This window comes from Sparus aurata, chromosome 19, assembly GCF_900880675.1.
Source record: "Sparus aurata chromosome 19, fSpaAur1.1, whole genome shotgun sequence".
Lineage (NCBI taxonomy): Eukaryota > Metazoa > Chordata > Actinopteri > Spariformes > Sparidae > Sparus > Sparus aurata.
The window spans coordinates 2,445,534-2,468,890 of NC_044205.1; the positions used below are offsets into that span (position 1 = coordinate 2,445,534).

General features: G+C 42.9%; 1 pseudogene; it reads left to right on the top strand.

Moving 5' to 3' along the window:
- The first annotated feature begins 566 nt into the window (after window positions 1-566).
- LOC115570451 (uncharacterized protein K02A2.6-like) lies at window positions 567-11,682 on the top strand (annotated as a pseudogene).
- The last annotated feature ends 11,675 nt before the right edge of the window (window positions 11,683-23,357 follow it).

Sequence of the window (23,357 nt, forward strand, 5' to 3'; positions counted from 1 at the left end):
AAATAACTGTGATAAACTGGCAGGTAAGACACATTTGAACTTTGATTGCTATTCCATGGAGTCATAATCATACATTTTCATACATTTTTGCAGAACTGTACTGCACTCAGTAATCAACTTGTCTGGACTTCCGGTCAACAGGAAGCTGCTGCAGAAGAGTGGTACATTTTGTCAGCTTTTCAGTACTTCCATGGTGTGAGGTACCTTTTTTTGTCCACTTGCTGGCAGCGTTGGCAGATCCTGTGGCCTTGTGTGGCCTTCTCTCTGGCATCAGTGGCAGTGGCAATGGCAACAGGAACATGGTCAGTGCTCCTGTTGCTGGGAACTCCTGTCTTCTCCACTCCACACAGCTGAGACAACAGTTCAGCCAGGAAGTCCTTGTGTGTCATGTGCTGTACCTGTTGTGTGTTGCTGATCTCACAGTGCATGATGTAGGCATTGGTTGTTGCAATGTCTACAAAGTGCAGGAACATGGTACGATACCAGCTAGCAGTTCTGCGGTGTGTTGAATAATACTGGATGAGCTGGTCAGATAGGTCGACCCCACCCATGTTCTTATTGTAGGCATGACGGGTGTGGGGCAGGGGATGTCTTTCACTGCCCAGTTAAGTGTCCATCTCCACCCTTTACGCTCCTCTGGACCAGCTCACCAGAAAACGCTGGATGGATTGTGGAGCACAGTGACACCTCTTGTGAGTCCATCCACTTCACAAAGACCAGGGGTTCCTCTCTGATCAATCTCATGGTGCCTCTTTCTGACTTCCTGGTGAGGGCATTTGCTCTCCCACTGGGACACCCTTTCCTGTTGTCCCTGTAGGTACTGCAGGTTCCAAAATTCATGCTGGCCAACTCACTTAACAGCTGGGGACTGGTATAAAAATTGTCCATATAAATATGGTATCCACTCCCAAGATATGATGGCTGAACGAGGTCCATGACATCATCATAAGACAGTCCATGCACAGTGTGTGTGTGAGACTTGCCAATGTACACATTGAAATTGATGGTGTAGCCATTGCTTGAATCAGCCAACATGAAAAGCTTGATCCCCCATTTTGTTGGTTTGTCCCTCATATACTGGGTCATGCCAGTGTTTGCCTTCGTTGCCACCCTTCTCTCATCGACTGCCAATTCCTTCCTTGGGTGGTAATGAGCCTGGCAGGAATTGCGAATGTCATTAATGATAGGCTTGATTCTGAACCGCTTATCATGCTGTGGTGTTCCTTTCTTCATGTCATTTCTGACATCCTCCTGGATCACTGAGGTGGATGTTCCACAGCAATGCCCTGAATCTGTCTCTTGTCATGACAGTGGCAGGAAATGGCACAGACAAGATGATTTGTGGGGCAGTATCTGGATCATCCTCTGTTTTCCAGGGCTCAGAGCTGTGGTGTGGCTATGCTGACTGAGCTTGTGGAGATCTGGCTTGATTCCCCCTCCAATGCCCCCACTCCATGTGCTCGCCGTTGGGGTTGTAATGCGAGATGTTCGAGGCTGGTCAGCATCTCTGTAAATGTACATGACAATAACACAGGAAAAAAGATAGTTTACAAAATTTTAGGGCTGCCAAAGTTAACCCAACATCCTCTTAACGCCGTTAATTTATTTAACGCACGATTAACGTTCGGTATTAAAAAAAGAAAAGAAATGCGCTTTGTTTGATTCACGGTCGTCGTGGCACCTGTAGTCTTGATCAAGAAAGTGGCAGAAGAATAAGAAAGGGAATCAGAAGAAGAAAAGCAGGGTTGGTGTTCGGGAAAAACACGGTGGACAGAAAAGCGAAAGGAAATGGAGAAAGGACTTATGAACGACAAATTCACTTTCAAAACACTGCCAGATCAGATGGTTCGGTCGGTAGGACAAAAGTTATCTGCACGTACTGTCAACATGAAATGAGTTACCATTGAAGTACGTCGAGTCTCAAACATCATTTGCAAGCCAAACACATGGCAGATGCAGAGAGCCCACCGCCCACCGCCCACCGCCCCTCGCCAAAAGCACACATCACCATGTTTTGATCCCATTTACGGCAAGGGGATATTTTTTGAGCCCTTTATTTTCCTGCATGATTTGAAGTGTTGAATAAACATTTTCATAAAGCAAGCATATTTGCCCTTTCTTATGTTGTTAAAAGTATTAAGAACATGAAAAAAATACATTAAGGTACATTTAGAACAGAAAAAAATGTGCCAAAAAAATGCAGTTAATCGCGAGTTAACTATGGACAAAATGTGATTAATCGCGATTAAAAAAATTAATTATTTGACAGCCCTACAAAATTTGCAAAGAGTAATATACAAAACAAAATCAATACAATTTCATAAGAAGTTTGTCTCACCTCTCCTGATTCCCACTCCCATGCCCCCTCTGTGTGGTAGTTGCTGGGGGTGAAACATGAGATGTTCCAGGCTGCTCATCTCCTCTGTAAATGTACATGAAAATAAGTCAATTCAATTTGATTTATATAGTGCTAATTCATTACAGAAGTTATATCAAGATCTTTTTCATATAGAGTAGATCTAGACCGTACTCTTTATGATGTTATTTAGACCCATTTATTGAGACCCAACAATTCCCATAATGAGCATGGACATAAAACGCATTTAAAAAGATAGTTCACAAAGAAAGTAATAAGTAAAACAAGCAAGGCTGCTCATCATCTCTGTACATGTACATGACAAAAAACCATGTAAAAAGAGAGTTTACAAAGTTTACAAAGAGAGTAATAAGCAAAGCAAAAGTAACGGAGGTTCATAAGAAGTTGTTCTTACCTCTCGTCATCACTAGTAAAAGACGGGTCATCTATGTCATCACCGCCATCACCCTCCGACCCCAAATTCGACTCCGACGATGAAATGCTCCTACCGTCTTCCAGTTGATAAAAGAATGTCATGGCTTGTTGCAAGTCCAGCGTTTGCTTCATTTTTCCATCTCAAAAACTCAAAATCTTCCCAAAACTAGCTAAAAAATCTCTCTCATATCTCTCTCTTTCAATCTCCATCAATCTCTGTTACTCTCTGTCAGTCTCCGTCAATCTCTGTCACTCTCCGTCAATCTCCCGTCTCCCTCTCGCTTTCCCTTCCGCTTCTCTGCTCAGTTGGCGTCACCCCCATGTTCAATCCATAGAACAGAGTCAGCAGATTCTGACATTTTTTCCTTTTGGTCATATGACAAAAAACGGCGAAGATATAAACAAAAATTCAACGCCAGCCGCATCCCATCTTGCACATTTTCACACACGCGTAAATAAGATATTTATATCAAATGTATATGATCAACAAAAACTAGCATGTACTTTCAAGCCAGCACTTTTGACGAAAGGTGACGGCAATGCTCAATGTGGCTTTGTTTTTATGCTGCGTCGCCTTTAAGCAGTCAAAAAACTATGAACGGAAGTTGAGGAAGGTATCATGGGAGCTAGGAATAAGCCCCCGCCATTCACTGGCTTGTCACAGGAGTCTTGCAAGGCATTAGCTGCTTTTTGTGACAAAGATGAATAAATTATACTTCAGAGGACCATATGACATTAACTGCGTATGCACATTAAATAATACTTAATAAATAAAATATAAATATAATAATAAGTCAACTTAAAACTCAACTTTCCCCAAGGAAAGGATCCTTCAAGCCTTGAGCAGTTGAGGCCGACAATCAGGGGCCGGCTGGCCATCGGGAGGTTCGGGAGTATTCCCAAACGGCCGATCTGTTCCAGGCCGAACCGGCCGGTGGTCGGAACGTTTTTTTACCCCATAAAACGGCCGCAGGTGGCACAGAGTGGAACGTCAGACTGGGTCAATCTAATATTTAGCATATTAACCCTTTAGGCGCCAGAGTCGCAAATTTGCGACACACCGCGGTACTGAGCAAAACAGCTGTTTTCTCCCAATAGAGTGTTACATGTCGTTCATACTCCCCACCACTAGTTGGCAGACATCCTATACTTAGACCTTAGCTCATAAAAACGTCTTGCTTCAATGCAAAATGTTCGAGGAAGTCCCATGCAAACTGTGGGGTGAGAGAGCGGAGACAGTGCGCCAGGAAGCCATTTTGCCGAAGAGGGTATTGCTGGATTCCGACGTTATTGAGACGAAATAAACGACAATGGCATGCAAAAAGTTGACACTTAGGGAAGTGATTGAGCTCCTATTCGGTGATTCTGATTCTGAAGTGGAAAATCTAGCTTTGGGAGATGACGGTCGGTTGATTAGTGAGCTTGCTAGTCGCGGTGCGTCTTTGCATAGCAATGGCGGTGCCGCGCAGAGCGAGGAAAACGCACAAGCACTAACACACGATCCTTTGCCCAATAGGTGGGAATGGAAATGATACACGAACTCGTAGTATCAGTAGGGAAGCGAATGGATGTGGTAGAAGTAGCGGGGGTGGTGAGAATACTGCTGGGTGTCAGCGTTAATGTTCACTCTTTCCACCGCGACGGTCACGTAGCCTCCATCCGCGGCAGCGGTGCAGCTATGCGCCGCAGCAGTGTTCACGAAGCACAAAGCACACACGAGTCCAACTCTTCTCACAACACTAGAGGAGATAGCAGGGGGAGACGTGGGCAAAGTGTTCGTAGAAAGGCTGATGGGTGTCGTAGGGGCAACAGGGGAAGGCAGAACAGGGCTGGAAATGATGATAATGGTAATGGTGGCTGGGCTTACTTGAGAGATGAAGTATATGGATAAAGCCCTTTGATGAGCAAATTGGATATCGTGGTGACAGAAAGCTAAGCAATGATTCAAGGTCTATAGTTTTTTTGTCCCTCTTTCTGACTGATGATTTCTGGTATCTTATAACAATGGAGACAATGCTCATCAGTATTTAGGCTGACATGAACTAATTCCAAGTTCACAGGTTTCATGAATGGTATGATGTAAATGTAAATATATATATATATATATATATATATATATATATATATATATATATATATATATTTCTTATTGTCTCTATGCCTTGCAATGAGAGGCTCCACACTCTACAAATATTACAAACTTTTATCTGGATAGATGGGCACAGATAAGGCCTCTGCAGATAAAAGACGCCTACTGTTATTATTATCATATAATAATAATAATAATTATAATAATAATAATAATAATAAAGAAGAAGAGAAGAGAAAACAAGAAAAAGGGAAGAAAAAAAAGTGTCCTCCAATGGGGGGGATGGTGGGTAAAAAAAACGCATACTGTTTACATGAGTTTTGTGGTGTACTAATAGTTCTAGTTTATGACTGTTGGCTTACAATTTACTTTTTCCCTGTTCATTTGATGTGTGGACAACATAACAAATGGATGGAGGGGATGAATCTGATGAAATAAGTTCAACTCTCTTTCAAAACACCAGGTATTTCATGGAAATTACATAATCCAATATGGCCGCCACCATATGACGTCAAAATATGCAAATTAGATGGGAAAAATTACTCCCTTCATAAACGTTAGGTCATTCTCAATATTTGTCTCATTTACACTTTGTCTCTATCTCAAACTACATTCAAGCCAGAGCCTTCTGAAATTTAGATGTCAAAATCTAGTATTTTTTAAAATAAAACCCGGCGCCTAAAGTGTTAAGGGGGGAAATGAGCGGCCCCTCCCAACTTGAGCTGATCCTTGTTTCTATTGAAATGTGATTGGCTCAGCCACTCAGTCTGTCATTAAATCGTTATGTTCCAGTTTAATAAAAGAACAAGAAGAAAGAGGAGCGGGATAAATTAAAATTGCAAACATGTTAAAAAAAAATAAGCCGTAGAAAGAAATGGGTAGAGCAGAAAAAATAAAGGGCAAAAAAGAAAAAAAGGTTAATAGAGGATGCAGCCTGATGCTCCATATTAACAGAGCTTTTAGTGGTGAAGGGGTGAAGGTCAGCGCGGCTACAGCGATCAATGACGTCATTGTCGTGTTGAAACTTTTTGCAGATGGCTTGTGTTTTATCTGTCTCATTTACACTGAGCAGCACTGACCTGTTTGTTTGCTAGTGATGATGTTGCTAGCTAATGATTCAAGATTCAAAAAACTTTATTGTCTGTCACATAGTGACAAGGCTCAAAACATAAACGCCACAAAGACATATAACACATATTTAAACCAATGAGACGTGTTTGTTTTGCTTTTAACAAACAAACAAAGCAAAACAAACACGTCTCATTGGTTTAAATGTGTTTTCTGTTGAACACCTGTTACACCTGCATGAATCATTAATCTGCTTTATCAATTAAAAATAAAATCCATACTGGCTGACCAGAAAAACGCACAAATTTCCTTATTGCAAAAGAAAACATATTTCAGGAGGGAGTCTGTGTTCAAAGTTAAAAAGATAATATTTTAATATATAGGCTATACATCCTGTTTTTCTGTTCTGTTTCTACATTATTATAAAGCAATTTTTACGAGCTCAAGAAAAATACATTAACGTGAGTAATTTATTTACAGTTTGTGTGTGTGTGTGTGTGTGTGTGTGTGTGTGGCACTTTTGTTATGTTGATTTTTATATTGTATTTGTGTTCTAACACTGTGAATTATTTGCAAAAGTGCCATAACGTTTATCTTTGTTGCTGTTATTGTTATTATTAGCTGACAAGGCCAGTGTCAGTCATGGAGTTGATGCAGAGGGACAGGATAATGCCAGTCATAGGAGTGAGGAGGAGGAAGAGACAGATGAGGAGGGACAGGAGAAGGAGGAGGAGGATATGGAAGAGGAGGTGGAGGAAAGTGGAGCAGGAACCACCAAAAAACTGTGCCAGGTACAGGTGCAGTGTGCAGTGTGCAGGACTGGGTTGGCAACAAGTCTTTGCAAAGAATTATATTAAGATGTCATATGTTGATGTTCCAATTCCAGTCACACAGAAACAATAAGCCCATCCACTCCAGTTATTATTGTTGTAAAGCCTATACATTTTTATACTACTAGGGGAGCTCTTACATGGAGCTATGTAGATTCTGCACTTCTTTCCCTCTTACCCCCAATTTTCACTGGATACATGTCCGCTGCGTTGCAGCTCCGATCCGGTTTTGCTCCGCCGTCCGCCGTCCGGCAATCCCCACCGGTTGCGGTTTATAATCAATCATAATCACTCACGACTGCAGTTATAGGTCTGTGTTATTAAGAACAATAACAGGAAGTGTTCCTGACCGAAGGATCAGCAGAAGAGCTTGTGTTTGTCTGTTTTTTGAGATTTGTGTGCTGGTGTCAACACGGAGTGTTTTATTTTGAAAGGTAACCGGATGCTGTTTGTCATTTTAGCGCTTGACTTCCTGTCTGCTCGGTGCTAAATTCAGCTGACTTGCTGCGTCGTGCTCCGGCATCCGGCAGATATAGGAGTCCTGCGTATTTTTGCCGGAGGGCTCCGGACTGTCGGAGCTGGGACGGAGCTGATACGCAGCGCAGCGGACCTGGTGGGGATTGACACATTGACTAAAGTGAAACGTATCTGCTCCGCTGGCGTGGCGGAGACGCAACGCAGCGGAGACGTATCCAGTGGAAATTGGGGGTAAGCGGTGTACAAGTCAGCATCTCCTGTTAGTGGAATGTGGTATTTTACGAGCTCTGTATGTTGCCATATTTTCTTGAACATATACTATATAAAGGCTGCCACTCGATACATCATCCGGTGTGGTCCTGGTCATTATACAAGTTACCACATATTTTTGGCGACGAGGTGAACTGGAAGTTGTTTTTTTTTTCCACCGTGTTTTTGTTTTTAGCATTAGCAAGACACAGTGTGCTAGCTAGCCAACAATAGGCGGCTGTTCTTCACGAGTGGATGCAGTGAAGTGAAGAGCGTAGCAGAGAGGAGGAGAGCCTTGCACTCAAATGGCTACATTTGGGACTATCGGTGAATTCGTGGAAGGGGACGAGGACTGGACGGAGTATGAGGAAAGGTTGGGACACTTTTTCGCTGATAACGGAATAGCAGAGGAGACTAAAAAGCGCTCCATTCTCCTGAGTGTGTGTGGAGCAAAGACTTGTAAGCTAGTAAGGAACTTAGCCACACTGAAGAAACCAGGAGAAATTGAGTACACTGAACTGGTCAAGCTCGTCGGGAATCACCACAATCCAAACCATCAGTGATAGTCCAACGTTTCAGATTTCACAGCCATTTTAGGAAGCCAGGTCAGTCTGTAGCTAATTTCGTTGCAGAACTGCGGCAGCTGTCAGAACACTGTGATTTTAAGGATGTCTTAGATGACATGCTCTGTGACAGATAAGTATGCGGCATTAATAATGATGCCATACAGCGCTGCTTACTGGGGGAAACTCCACCACTGACTTTAAAGAAAGCTCTGGAAATTTCGTTCGGGATGGAGATGGCTGCAAATAATGCCAAAGACCTTCAAAAGAGTCAGGCAGGATCACAGCCAGGAACTGTGCACTACGTGAACAGAGAGGCTGCAAAACCATCAAAGAAAGTGGAATGCTTTCAGTGTGGAGGGGCACACTATGCAAATGTCTACAAATTTAAAGAAACTGTCTGTCATGCCTGCAATAAAAAAGGACACAGGCTAAAAAAGACAAATGGACAGCCCCACAGGCTAAAGCGCCCACACATCACGTCGAGGAAGACGAAGGTGAGTCAGCGTGTGCATTCAACATGTTTGCAGTGGACACAGATGAGAGTCCGCCTATGCCCTACTATGCAACAGTGACAGTTGTTTTCACATAGTTTCAGTTTGAGGTTGATTCAGGGGCTACAGCATCAGTCATCAGTGAGGAGACTTACAGGAGGACATGGGGACACAAGCCACCTCCTATCAAGCCTTCAACACTCAGACTAAGGACATACACAGGTCAGGCTATACCTCATGTGGGGGTGATACATGTGAACATTGCAGCAGGAAGTCAGAGGGCTGAAGGCAGACTTGTAATAGCGAAAGGTAGTGTGCCTAGTCTTTTGGGCCGCGACTGGCTTCGAAAAATTAAGCTTAATTGGCATGAGATCAAGTATACACACACAACAGAGGACATTCTGCACCAATACAGTGACGTGTTCAGAGAGGAGCTTTCTTCAAGCCTAGAGTGGTGCCCTATGCAATGAAAAGCAAAGTGGAGGAAGAGCTGGAACGTTTACAGGCGCAGGGCATCATTGAGCTGTCCAGTTCTCAAGGTGGGCAGCTCCCATCGTTCCTGTTTTGAAGCCCGATGGAACTGCAAGTATATGTGGTGACTATAAACTTACTGTGAATCAGGTCTCAAAGCTGGAGGAGTACCCGTTGCCACGGGTGGATGACCTGTTAGCAACGCTGGCGGGAGGTAAGCTATTCACAAAGCTTGACATGAGCCACGCTTACCAGCAGCTTCTTCTAGAGGAGGAATAAAAAAAAATGTGTCACGATAAATACACACAAAGGACTATTCAAGTACAATCGCCTTGTGTTTGGAGTGGCATCCAGTCCTGCCATTTTCCAGAGGACAATGGACACTTTATTACAAGGGATTCCACAGGTAGCCGTGTATTTAGATGACATTTTAATTACAGGGGCTACTGAGGCTAGACACATTGAAAACTTGAGACAGGTGCTTAAGAGACTCTCAGATGCAGGGCTGCGGCTGAAACGTGAAAAGTGTGTGTTCATGGCACCAAGTGTGACCTACCTGGGACATAAAATCACAGCAGAGGGTCTCTGCCCAGTGGAGGACAAAGTGAGGGCTATCAAGGAAGCCCCAAGCCCTAAGAACGTCACTGAACTTCGCTCATTTCTGGGCATGGTGAAATATTATGGAAAATTCCTGCAGGACCTCTCAAAGGTGTTAGCACCACTGTACAAGCTGCTGCACAATGACACAAAGTGGCAGTGGGGTACAGAGCAGGAGAAAGCATTTCAGGAGGTGAAAGAGCTCCTTCAGTCAGCAAAGCTGCTAGTTCACTATGATCCAGATAAAGAGATCGTTCTCTCATGTGACGCTTCGCCCTATGGTGTGGGGGCAGTCCTCTCACATGTTATGAAAGACGGCTCAGAGAAACCTATTGGATTTGCCTCGCGGACGCTGACAGCTGCGGAGAAAGGTTACTCACAGTTAGACAAGGAAGGTCTAGCCATTGTTTTTGCAGAAAGGCGTTTTCACCAGTACTTATATGGCTGTGTTTTCAAAGTCCACACCGACCATAAACCACTGATGAGTCTGTTCAGTGAAAAACGCTGCATTCCACCGCTAGCATCAGCCAGACTCCAACGTTAGGCACTCATCTTGTCAGCCTACCAGTACACCATAGAGTAGAGAGCAGGTAAAGACAACGCAAGCGCTGATGCGTTGAGTCGCCTGCCATTGCCGGACACGCCGGTGTCAACATATGTGCCTCCAGAAACTGTGTTTTCGTTAGAAAAATTGTCAGAGACGCCTGTAAAGGCAGCCCAGGTCAAGCAGTGGACAGAGAGAGACCCAGTACTGTCCAAAGTAAAGACTTTCCTGCTACAGGGCTGGCCCAGTGTTGTTATCAGTGAGGAACTGAAACCATATGTCAAACGCAAAACAGAACTCAGCCTGCAGGATGGCTGCATATTCTGGGGTTCAAGGGTAGTTGTGCCGCCCCCAGGTCACACAAAGATAATGGAAGAACTACATGAAACTCATCCAGGAGTGTCACGAATGAAGAGCCTGGCAAGATCATATGTCTGGTGGCCAAGAATGGATTCAGACCTGGAGAACAAGGTAAAGGCATGTACACAATGTCAGTCACATCAACACACATTGCCACCAGCTCCTTTGCATCCATGGGAGTGGCCAGGTCACCTCTGGTCAAGGCTATATCTGGATTTTGCTGGCCTGTTCATGGGGCAGATGTTTCTCATAATGGTAGATGCACACTCCAAGTGGATAGACGCTCACATCATGGCCAACATAACAGCCCCCTCAACCATAGACAAGCTCAGGCAAGTGTTTGCAGTCCACGGATTGCCTGATACAGTGGTCATGGATAACGGTCTGACATTCACCAGCGAGCTGTTTGGTGAGTTCATGGAACAGAATGGCATCCGTCACATTCGTTCAGCCCCTTTCCACCCAGCCTCGAATGGATTAGCGGAGAGAGCTGTCCAGACGGTGAAGGAGGGTCTGAAGCGGATGAAAGGTGATTCCCTCAGTACTAGACTTTCACGTTTCCTGTTTAAATATTGCCTGACCCCACATTCCACTACATCACGTACTCCAGCAGAGATGTTGATGGGTCGTAGGCCTAAGTCAAAGTTGGACCTGCTGCGTCCAGACATTAAGCAGGAAAAGCAGAAGGAGGGTCACGATCAACATGCGCGAGAGAGACAGCTGAAACCAGGTGACAATGTCTGTGTGAAAAATTTCAGCAATAACTCTAATCAGCAATGGCTACCTGGGGTTATCCTGACACAAAGAGGTCCTCTCTCCCATGTTGTGGAACTGACTGATGGATGAGTGTTCCGCAGACATCAGGACCACGTACGCCTGCGTCATGATTCAGGCCCAGAGATCATCAACACCTCAGACTTTCCCCTAGTGAGCCAGACTACTGTGGGAGCATCGCCAGAAGAAGAGTCACTTGAAAAAGAGTCTGTGCCCGCGGGAGAGGATGGACAATTGATCACGAACACACAGACCCCTCTGGTGGCTCCTGCATTAGAACCACCCAAAACTCCTACACCAGCTGTGCCAGCTACAGCATTGGAGATATGCAAGTCACAGCGGGCTCGGAAGCCTCCCGACAGACTGAATGTTTAATTAAGCAGTTATGTGTTATAGTGAAAGGTGCAAGTGTGTACGCCAAAAGAGTAATGCTTTGTTTTTGAAGTTCAGTGAGTTAAGGTGTATGAAAGAAATGACACAACCTGAGTTAAAATTTTCAGTCTATTTGCATTAAGAGAATTTTGGAATTTAGTGGAGGAGGAGTGTTGTAAATACCACTAGGGGAGCTCTCACATGGAGCTATGTAGATTCTGCACTTCTTTCCCTCTAAGCGGTGTACAAGTCAGCATCTCCTGTTAGTGGAACGTGGTATTTTACGAGCTCTGTATGTTGCCATATTTTCCTGAACATATACTATATAAAGGCTGCCACTCGATACTTCATCCGGTGTGGTCCTGGTCATTATACAAGTTATCACAATTATAGTGCAAATAAAGTATTCATGTTAAAATTACGGTTCCACTTGTGTCCGTCATGCAATCTGATAAAAGGCCTCTCCAAACCAAGCTCCCGGGCTTAATTTCAGCCCCAGCCCGTCCCTGCCGACAATTGTTGAAGAAGTCAAGAAGACTTGAGAAGAAGCTGCCCCTCATTGGAAGTTGATGGAGACCACATTTTCCCTACGTCGACAGACCATAGTGATGTCCTGCCCAGCAGTGAACGAGCTCATGGATCTCTGGCCTGCTCTCAAAATAGAATCTGATGTAATATGGATCAGCTCTCTCTTTTAAAGTGAAAATTGTGATTCTTACTCATTTGGCTGCTATTTTCTGCTTCATAAATGTGTGCTAGATTCTTCAAATTGAACTGTTTTTCAAAGTGTTGTTGCTGTATTTAAAAAATCCATGATGAACAGGTAAATAGATTATTACACATTTCATAGGTTGAACCAGTTCAACATTGAACAGGTTTAATGATTTAAATGAGCTTTGTAAATTTTGAAATTAGTCCACTTTGTATTTGCCATTTGTATTAATGATGTGAACAGGTTATTTGTAGACATATGTTCTGACTGGACTGTTTAAAATCAGCTTTGTTCAGTAAACACTTCTGTTTATAAAATTCTGTTTTTATCTGAATAGGAATTTTATGACATCCACACCAAGCGTACTACTGTCTGTCTACTATCTGTGCAAGGACATTTCTGGATTTTTCAGAACCTGCACAGTGAGTGTCCTTAAGACAGACTCTACTGGGTATTATGTAAACAGTTCATCAAAATACATACGTGTTTAGGACTTAACTTTGTTTAGTCTACCCATACAGTTTTCGTGTATGGTCTGTTTTCTTTCTTCTCACTACAAAGGAACTGTATTGGTGTTTTGTTCAATGTGATAAGATGTTCAGTAATTTGTGAAGATTTGATTCATGTGTGCAGAACATGGATCTTATGTTTTTCACTTCTTACAATGAGACCCAGGTCTCCCTTGTAAAAGAGATATTGTATTTCAATGGGACTTTGTTAAAGAAAGATAAATGATATGTCATCTGTTCTGTTCCATGTGTTAGTTTGTGATTAGTATCTCTTTTTCATTCATTTTATTTATTTATTTATTTATGTTGTTTATTTCGGGCATGTCAATTCATAAACATCACATTTCATCATTGTTCAAATAATACAATACACATGGCCGAAAGGGAAAAGTGGGAGAAGCCAAAGCTTATCAAGTCCCGCCCCCATTACCCACAGGATAAAATCTTCATCCTGATCTTTTCTTGTCATTTGCATTTTACATTTTCTTTTCTTTTTTTTTTTTTTTTCAACTTCTTTTGTTATGACCTTTGACAAAACATATTACAGCAGTAGCATACAGAGCTGAATTCAAGCTCTAGACAGTACATACAGATTACATGTGTGTCTACTGTTGTGTGCCGATTTACAGGGCTAGTTGAGTTCTTCACAGCTCAGAAGAACTTGTGATAACTCACAGTAGTGTCACAGTGTTCGTACCCAAGTTATCTCACATTGTTGATACACATTATAACAACATCCTGCTATGTACAACTGGCATTGGCCTTGGACCATACAATTTTCTCAGGTTCAACTTATTGTTTGGGTACAGAATGGTATTTGTTATGCTCACATGCCGTCTCAACACAGTGTCTGCACAGTGTCTGTTGATTTGTGCCTCTGACCTTTATCAACCCACCTGTATTGATCTGTACTGATCAACGATTGAATGTACATACTTTTTACTAGATTATATCCATCCAGGAAAAAATCTGTGCCTTTGTCTTCATTAATCCATGTTTCCGACACTGCAATGATGGTGAAAGGGGTTTTGAAGTGATTTAGGTATTCCTTGATGTGGCCGAAGTTGGTATATAGACTCCTGCTGTTAAAGTGAATTAGAGACAGTTTCCCGTCCATCTCAGCGCTGTCTCTGTATTGAACTTCAGTATAATACTTGCAATTCCCAGTCATGTTGAAACAGAAGTGATTATCCGGGTCAATTCCTTCGTTCGGGTCAGATAAGGTATGATTCACATGTTGATTTGTAATGAAGTCCACACTTCCTAGCTCAGCAATCCTTTCAGATATTCCCATCATACTTTCAGTCCGTGTAAGAACCGTTGAACTTTGCTGTGCTGTAGTTATGGAGTGTTCGTGAGCCATACCTTAGTTATTGTATTTCTCCAACTCATCCTTGCTCCTGATCTGGATTATTTTGACTTCTTCAGCTGATGCTCCATTTGTTTTGATGTAGATTCTGCAGTTAGCCGTCCAGGTGTGTTGTATCTTACCATCCTTTTTCAGTTGGCGAGCTGTTCTGGCGATGTCTGCATTCTTTCTGGTGAGATTCTCATTGATGTAGACATTCGAGCCTTTGAGCTTCTTGCCCTGCTTCAGCAGTGCAGTCTTGTATTTTCTGTTGATGAATTTCAGGATGACAGCTCGAGTTGCTGACTCTTTCCTTCGAGGTAAGAGGTAACATACTTCCACGTTGCCGAAATTCACCTCGATGCCTTTACCATTCAGGAACTCAGACACCTGCTTCTCCACAGATTTCATCTCAGATTCACCAGGCTCATGGGCTGAATTCCCAGCTGCAACCGCCGCTGCGTAGGTTGGAGGCTTGATTATGAGGCCAGTCACAATTACATCATTGAGCTTTCCCTGTTGATCCAGCTCCTCCACTTTGTTTCCCAGCTCCTTTATCAGCTGGTCTTTTTTCTCATTCTCCTGCCGGAGTTGTTTAATTTCAGCCATTGCCTTGTTGAGAGGTTCTATCTGTTTCTTCATCTCTCTCAACTCCGCCATCAGATCTTTCCCAAGTTCATCGGTCACAATCCGATGTTGTTTCTTCAATTCCATCAGGCTTTCATTCAATTGATCCCACTTAAGGTCTGACTTAGGAGGCATTGTCTCACTTTTCCGTGCAGTCAGGCTCTTCTTTGGCTTCTTCTTGTTCAACACGGAGCAACACGGAGCACGTCCGTCCTCTTCAGCTCCTCACACTAACATGAATGAGACCCAGGTCTCTCAGGACAAGTCTGATGAGCAAGAGCTTGATGGTGTTGCAGTGGGCCTCAGCCCCTTACTGTCATCAGTGACCATGACACCAGTTTACTACCACCCCGTGAGAATCTCTGTCGTCACTGAAAGTGATGCTGTGGTCAACCTCCCCAATCTTGAATCTTGGTAGTCTTTGGACAGATCTATGCAATACACCTCAGCTATCCCAAAGCACTGACCAACACTTTTGATTTCACTCAAAAGATTTTACTTGGTCTAGAAAGTGGTAAACTGTCACCCAGGTTGCAGACCCTCAAGAATGACTTAACGATGTAGAAACTCATCTGAAAGAAGGCTGCATGGTAAAGCATTATAAAAGGCTAGTTCCTTTTGTCTAAATAATCAAAAAGTTACTGCACTCTGTAGGTGTTAAGCAAATACGCCCAAACTACACCATATGCCTTTGTTTTCATTAATATAATGAGATAATATAAGTCATATAATTTGTCATTTATAATGTTTTAATGTTTTTCTCAATCATTCTGGGCTACGCAAGATGTCCCAAATTTCACTGTGCATTTGATACTGGTTAATGTTTACATTTTAGAGTTTTAAGTGAAAATGTTCTAAAATAGTCTATAGAATATGTGTAATTTCATCCAAATTGCTGCCCTGTTGCCTTACATAGGAATTAGCCAGAAAACCAAAAGCACGCAGTGTCTTTTCTTTTTACAGCCAATAACAAAAGATAATTTTATTTGTGTATTATTTGTTATTGCTTTTGATTACTCTGATTATTTTCCTGACTATCTGATTAGTTGTTTGGTCACTATCAGAAATTTGTGAAAAATATCTATTTCCTAGGGCCTTAAGTGACCAGGAACACATTTGGAAGGCTAGAATCAGAGAATTTCGAGTTTTTCTTTTTAAAAAGTTTGCAAATAATCAGTTAATCTACTTCTTGCATCTCTCAATTTTTGTTTTTCGTTCTATTTATTTTGATTTATAAATGTTATAAATAAATATTATTCATTTTTCTATTTAATTTTCACATTGCAGTGTGCTAAAAGGGAGCGGGCAAGAAAATACTGTTCAGTAGCAGATGTTCATGACTTTTAGATATGTTAAGTTTGTTAAACTCAATGTAATTGAGGCAATCAATTGCCTCAAACATTTTAAGTTTTGAGTCACATGTTTTTAGGTAAAAACTCAAACTCAATATATGTGACTAATGTGTACTTAAAACAATGACAACACAAACTAATAAACATTGAGTTTGGTTAACATAAAATGGTGTGGTTGTGTACTTATTTTTTAAAGTTCTGTGAACTTATTCCAGTGGTTTGAAAACTGGAAACTTCAAGTCATATTAACTGAAAATAATTGAGTTGCCTTAACAGAAATCTGTAGGTCATATTAACTGCAAATATTTGAGTTGAGCTAAATAATCACTTTAATTTAACTGTTATCTAAAGGTACAAGTAGAAAGTCATCCAACCTTTAAGTTCTGGAAAATTTTGACTTTTGAGTTAATGAACTTAAAAAAAATTGAGGCAATTGATTGCCTCAATTTTTTGGAGTTCTGATAACTTATTCGTGTTAACAGTGTGCCTGCAGTTAGCTGTGAGCCAGTTCCCCATGTGGCTTCTCAGCCAGTTTCAGTGAGACCGTCCAGCTTGGGTACACTTAAACAAAAGTTATGTTGGTTATACTTAACAAAGTTATGTGGAACCATTTGACATAACATTTTTAAGTAGATGTAAATAAACCAGTTTTCATACAATTTACTCAATTAACTGACATGTATTGTACAACAGTGACTTAAGTGACTTAAACTTAATTAGGTTACTTTCTTTTTATGTATGAAGCCTACGTTAAACTTATGTGATATGGTTAAGTTCAGCGAATGAACTGGATATACATTAAAGCAATACAGGGCTTTTGAGTAAGAGTAACTTGATGTGGTTAAGTTAGTCTTAAAGCTAGGGTCTGTAATGTTGTTCAGAAACACATTTTGTTATACTGGGTGAAATGATCCTGCTAACCTGAGAGTAGTCAATACATTATGTATTCAGAAAAAGGGAAAAAAATAATCGGACCTCTGTGGCAGCTGTAGGACTGAGAAAAATCTGACCAATCCGTGCCGTCCGGCCCAAATAGCACGGATTGGTCAGATGCACAGATTGGTCAGATGCCTTCATGTCTCGTTCTGTCCCTCCCTCCTCTGCGCGTGCACATGTTACGTTTCACTGATGCCGGAAATATCCAGCACACTCCTCTGCTGAAATAGGAGTTGCAGGAGAAGACGTTCATTTGGTTACAATGGCAGAGAAAATGCAGCCAGCATTACTTGTAACAGCTCACCCTGCTAAAAAGGCAAGGAAAAGAAAGCCTGAGGCAGGAAAGGCTGCAACGAAAAAGGCTCTGGATAAAGAAAGAAGTCGGACTGAGTCAGCATCTGTGTGGCGTTTGAGCGGTGGAGACAACTGGGACATGTGAAGGGCTTGAAAAGTGATGCAGAGGTTGCTCTCTTTCTGTTCAACAGGTAATTATTTGTTTTGTTTCAGGGGGATTTGTTATTATCATGAAATATGTGAGGTTTGCCAACTTGGCTACGTTTGTAGATCGTATTAGCCCAATGCTAACGTTAGCTTCTTTGTGTGTTGTTTTTAGCCATGAGAATGGCTAACGAGTCAGCCCAATTTCCACTGGATAGGGGTCCACTGCGTTGCGGCTCCGATCCGGTTTTGCTCCGCCATCCGGCAATCCCCACCGGTTGCGGGGGGGGGGGGGGGACTTAGAGGAGGTGTCACTTTCAAATCATGCTAGCTTTCTTGCTGGCTCTCCAGGATTGTAGACCCTAGCTTTAATTGAGTTAAGTTTGTCCAGTTAAAATTATGTTAAAAATAGAAAAAAGCTGTAAACAGAGGGGGAAAAATCACAACTCTTCTCAAAACAGCACTTTTATTAAGTGTTGATAACCATTCAAAACAGCTTGTTATACCAAAACACTGGAAAGCGTAAAAATGCTTCACACATATGTACATGTTTAATTAACAGTTAGCTTATGTATTGTCATTAGCTTCCCATGAAATTGCTATGTTCTTCAAATTAACTTATAAGTATAAGAGAAAAATCCAAATGCTTGTACTATAGTACCACTTAGTTTTAAAGAACATTATAAAGTGCCACAAGATTTTTTTTTTCTTTTCAATAAACATTTTGCCAATACATTCAAACTTTTTTTGAGCTCCTAGCTCCAGCCATGGCAAGGGCTATGCCTCTTTGGCAGCGGTCACAAGCTTCAACACCATGAGGTTGCTGAAAACTGAAACTGCTGTACACATAATTTGACACATAATGAGAAAAATCATGACAAGAAGAAAACTCAAACAATCTTATGTATGTGGGCCAAATGAGTGTCCACTCATAGACGTAGAGAGTAAATAAAAAATAATTTAAATTAAAGATGCAAGCAGCAATGAACGGGCCCTCGCAGTCCACGCGTATCGTGGGCATGCTGCTGTCGATGCATGCTGCCGTCGGGCTTGTCAACGCAACCCCTTCGGTTGAGGAAGTTTTTCCCCGTATAATTTGCTGGGCTGCTCCTGCCGGTATTAAACAATGTATGCTGAAATCAGAAGAACTCCCTGCAATCTCCATAAAGAACAAATAATTAGAGTTAAAAAAGCACTTTTGCTGAGTACGAGTATTATACGAGTAATACGGGTCAATATCTGTGCTTGGATTGAATGAAAATCCTCATTGGGTAGCTGACTGTGTCTCTGATATGCTAGTAGTCACAGCGCCCCTGCCTTACTGTGCGTTTATACCGAAAGCGCACATAGAGGAAAAAGATCCCGGAAATCATTCATTGTGTATTGGGAGCCAGGCGGACAAGGAGGGAAAGGTGGAAAAGGCAGAGGCGGGAGCAATAGGCGGATTAGGAGGGGAAAAAAAGTTTAAAATCCTCCAACTTAATGTAATGTGCTATGACACCTCTAGGTGGAAAAGAGGGAAAAGCCATGCAATAAACAATGGGGATGTCTCGTTCTGCTGTCGTCCCTCGGTCAGGTTGGTCCGAGAGAAACACCCGCGTAACTTTGGTTCCTACCAAACACTGGTTCAGAGATGCCGCTGGAAACCTTGATTACGGTCATTACTCGTCACCTCTCCGCTGTGTCTGCAGCTGAGCATTGTGATGCATGTCTCTCTCCCCGGCCGGGAGAATTATCATGCCGTAAATTACCAAATAATAGCCGGGGCGTTTATTTGGGGCAAAAATCTGGGATGTAAATGTCACAAACTTCGCCAGCTTCTCTGCGAATTCTCTGGCATCTTTCTGCAAGTGAAGTTGTTGCAGCGGAGGAAATGATTCAGCCAACCAGCACTCGCGGCAAACTCCTCATCTCTGCTGTCACTCACGGGGGCGTACATTTGTGTCGCCATCGCCCTGATCATCATGCGGGACACTCTCTCGTGGTGTGCCTGTTTGCTGATCGCCTATCCCTGCATCTCAAGCTCCTGGCTAGACTTCTTCCTCCCTCCAGCAGGCAGCCTGGCCCTGTTGCTGTCCTCTTCGGACAGACGCTGAAGCTCAGTTTGATTTTTTAGCCAATCTCTCTCTCTCTTGGGGTCGACAGAGAAACGATAGGCGCAACAGAAATAAATAAATCAATGAATAAAAATAAAATAAAAAACGGCCGTCCATCGGCCCACTAGGTGGGCCCCATGTGGGCCCCATGTGGGCTGATTATGGGTCCCTACTAAGTCTTACACTGTACCCATAAGGGTAGTAACCATTATTATATCGGGCTAACAAATTTATTTTTGGGGGTTATTTCACAGTAAGCCCATACAGTACTTAAATCAAGCTACAATAATGAAGAGACAAGCAATACAATTAATTATATTTTTATTTCAGAGAGATGAACACACACACGCCTACACACATGCACATAGCTTGCAGGGTTCTCCCCAGAAATTTTTAGTGTAGCGGCGCACTGTCTGTCCGGGGGGGGGGGGGAGACACGGACGGACGGACAGACGGTCATCAACTCCGTCCCGCTGACCTAGCGGTATAGCGGCGCAGCGGCGCTGTTCCACCGTCTGGGGAGAACCCTGGCTTGTTCCCCCTTCCCATGTTCTCTGCAGAATCGGACTCGTCGACAGTCGGTACGTCTGTGTTCTGTTCATAATCAACTAATTTTGTTCGGGCAATCTCATACGTTGCTGTGGGAGACAGACAAAAGAGTTGCAATTACATTCATTCCGAAGAGCAAATTTAAACCAAATCAACTGTGAGCTCATCACATCATCAAAGAGTTTTAAAATCTCCTCAGCATAGTCACAATTGTCAGGAGAACATAAGGCAGGACTAAGAAATATTCTCGTAGATACAGACATAAGTAAAAAGTTTCTGTACATTCTACTGGGTATGTTATTAAGGACAACAGGGCCCGTGTAAAGTAAAAATTGCAGAAGCTCTGTAGCTTTCCATGTGCTGAATTCAAACAAAGATCGTAGTTTCCTTGCAAAATTGCTAGGTAAATATTGCCTAAGAGAAACCATATATGCTGACATTACAACAAAAAAATTCACAGATTCCCTGCATTTCAGCGGCTCCTTCAACCAAAGAAATATTAACCTACGCATTGCCCCCAAGCACACAAGGTGCATATAATCTAACACAAAACTGGTAACTAAACCTATACCTAGATCATTTAGGGGGGAGACTGACAGTTAATGCTGTTGATGATAGCCCTGCCTACCAAATTTCTCATCTGTCCTGAGCTCTGCTGATATCTCAGGAAAAACCACACTTCCATTCATGTGCTTGCCTTTTAGAGTGCACCTCTCACATCCATAATAGTATGGCCTTTGGAGCATTTAAGAAAGGCACAAGCAGGTGCATCACAAATAAAAACATCGGGTACTACTACCCTGAAATGTACACCATTGTACACAATACCTCTCTGAGAAACGGCCTTCATATCTACTATGAATTCTCGTAAATACGCATGCACGTTTGTGGGTTTGGATGCACCTGAATACACTCCAATTACAAACACACTACACTCTGGAATTTCCTTAATTCTACCAAGAATAGGCAACAGACTCATCCTGGAGCTGCGGAATAAGGGCGATCCATCACTGTTAGTGTATCAGTCCCATTAAAATGTCCTAAAGATGTTAGTTCAGATATGAGAGCATTTTCAATCCCAAAGTGAAAGTAGGACCCCCCAGCTACATTTGTCACTTGGCAGGATCTGTCAGTGGACATAAGAGTTCTGGCATCCATTGGTACATCAAGACCCTTTTTCCTTATGATTTTCAGAAGTGCAGACAGCGCTGTTTGTGGTATGTTGAATTCTGTAGCCCACTCTGAAAGCCCACATGAATCAACATCATCATCATCTCCCAAGACAGTACATTCATCTCCATGCAAATCAGAGTCACTATCATAACCAGGCATATCTGAGGGAATGTCACAATCATAAAAAAAATCTTCCACAGGATCTTCCAGATCATTTGATAAATTCTCAAAATAGTCTTGAGCATCGTAGAAAGTGTCCGGCGTTGAATCTTGCTGCTCTAACAAATCTTCACTCATTGACCCCTCAAGCAGACGCAAATGTTCTTCCACTTTTGCAGAAATTTTCCTCCTTTTCGTTCGTTGTGAACCCTCCATTATTTAAAAAAAAAACACAGGGACAAACCGCCACTGCAACGGGAGCATTGAGGGCTATACCGTGACGACTAGGCCGCCGTCAGCACGGAAATTGCGGGTCGGCAGCAAAGCCGGGGCCACACCAGACGCGGATGCGCCGAGAAGCGGGGGCATTTGCATTTCGGCGTCCATTTGAACCGATTGTGTCGAGCACACCAGACGCGGAGCGCCGTGATCCTCCGCGGCCAGCTCGCGCCCTGCAACGATCGTGTCGGTGTCTGGTCTATTTTGAGCGCGAGCCGCAAGTGCTCGCGTCAATCTTGGCAGGAGGTCACACAAAGAAACACGAGAAAATCCAGTCAATCTTCAAAATCAAACACTGCAGTTAACAAACACGTGAGGCCAATGTGTGTACGTTTGTGGCCTATTTGTGTTTATTAATCTAAACAGAGCGCGAGAGATGAACACACACACACACACACACACACACACACACAGCCGAGGGGCAAAAGCGCATGTCGATCGGCGCGGAGAAATGCAAGTCTGAAGTGAACAGGAGCAGAGGTGTAGCAAGCTTTATAAAAGTGCGGAGGATGGATGTGGTGGTGTTTTTCTAAAAACTTTTTTATTGGGGGGGGGGGGCTGGTATGTAACGCTGTTACTGTGATGATAAATGACACTTAAATATTGAATCTGTGTCTATTATAACCACACCCTGATATGTAAATGTCACATCTGTCTTGATTCATTTAATTTAACTTAAAATATGGACAACTGACTGCATGATATATGAATCAGAAACAGAAATGCTTTACAGCAGCTACCATTCAAAGTCAAGAATATGAAGAAAAATAGTAATAATAATAATAATAATAATAATAATAATAATAATAAACTATATGCTGCAGTTCACAGAGAAGCTGGCGAAGTTGTGACATTTTCATCCCGGATTTTTGTGAGGATGAGGGAATTAAACGCCTGGTCCAAAATAAAGGCCTGGTCTGTTAAGTGATTGAAACAAATAAACGCCTGGCTATTATTTGGTACTTTACAATAGTCCCCGCATCATAAGCACGAGCTGAACAATAAATCTAATACAGCAAGAGAGGCGGGACTTAAGCCAATCATCAGCCGGTCAGCCCCAAAGCCGGTGTCATGTTTGAAGCAGCAACAGGAGAGGGAGGAGAGAGGAGGCAGTTGCAGCGAGCGAAACTGCGGATAATCGGCAGGAAACGTGTGGGTGTTGAACCCTCTCACCGGGAAAAGCATTGAGGGCTACACCGTGACAACTGTAAGGGCCGCGGCCGTCAGCACGGGAGTCGCGGCTCGCCCGTTAGCCGCCGAGCCGCGACTCCCGTGCTGATGGCGGCAGCCGACAGCCTCACCTAGCGCTAGCCCTCAGTGCTGACGGCGGCACCTCAATGTCTGCTGTAGTTTTCGAAACCGAATACTACAGAGCCCCGAGGCAGCCGCTCTTCTGTCCAATAAGTTACACACACATTGCGGTTTTGAAAATAGCCACAGTCCAGGTGAGGCTCTGGAGAGTCGGACCCACAGCTGACCGCCACCGTCAGCACGGCACGA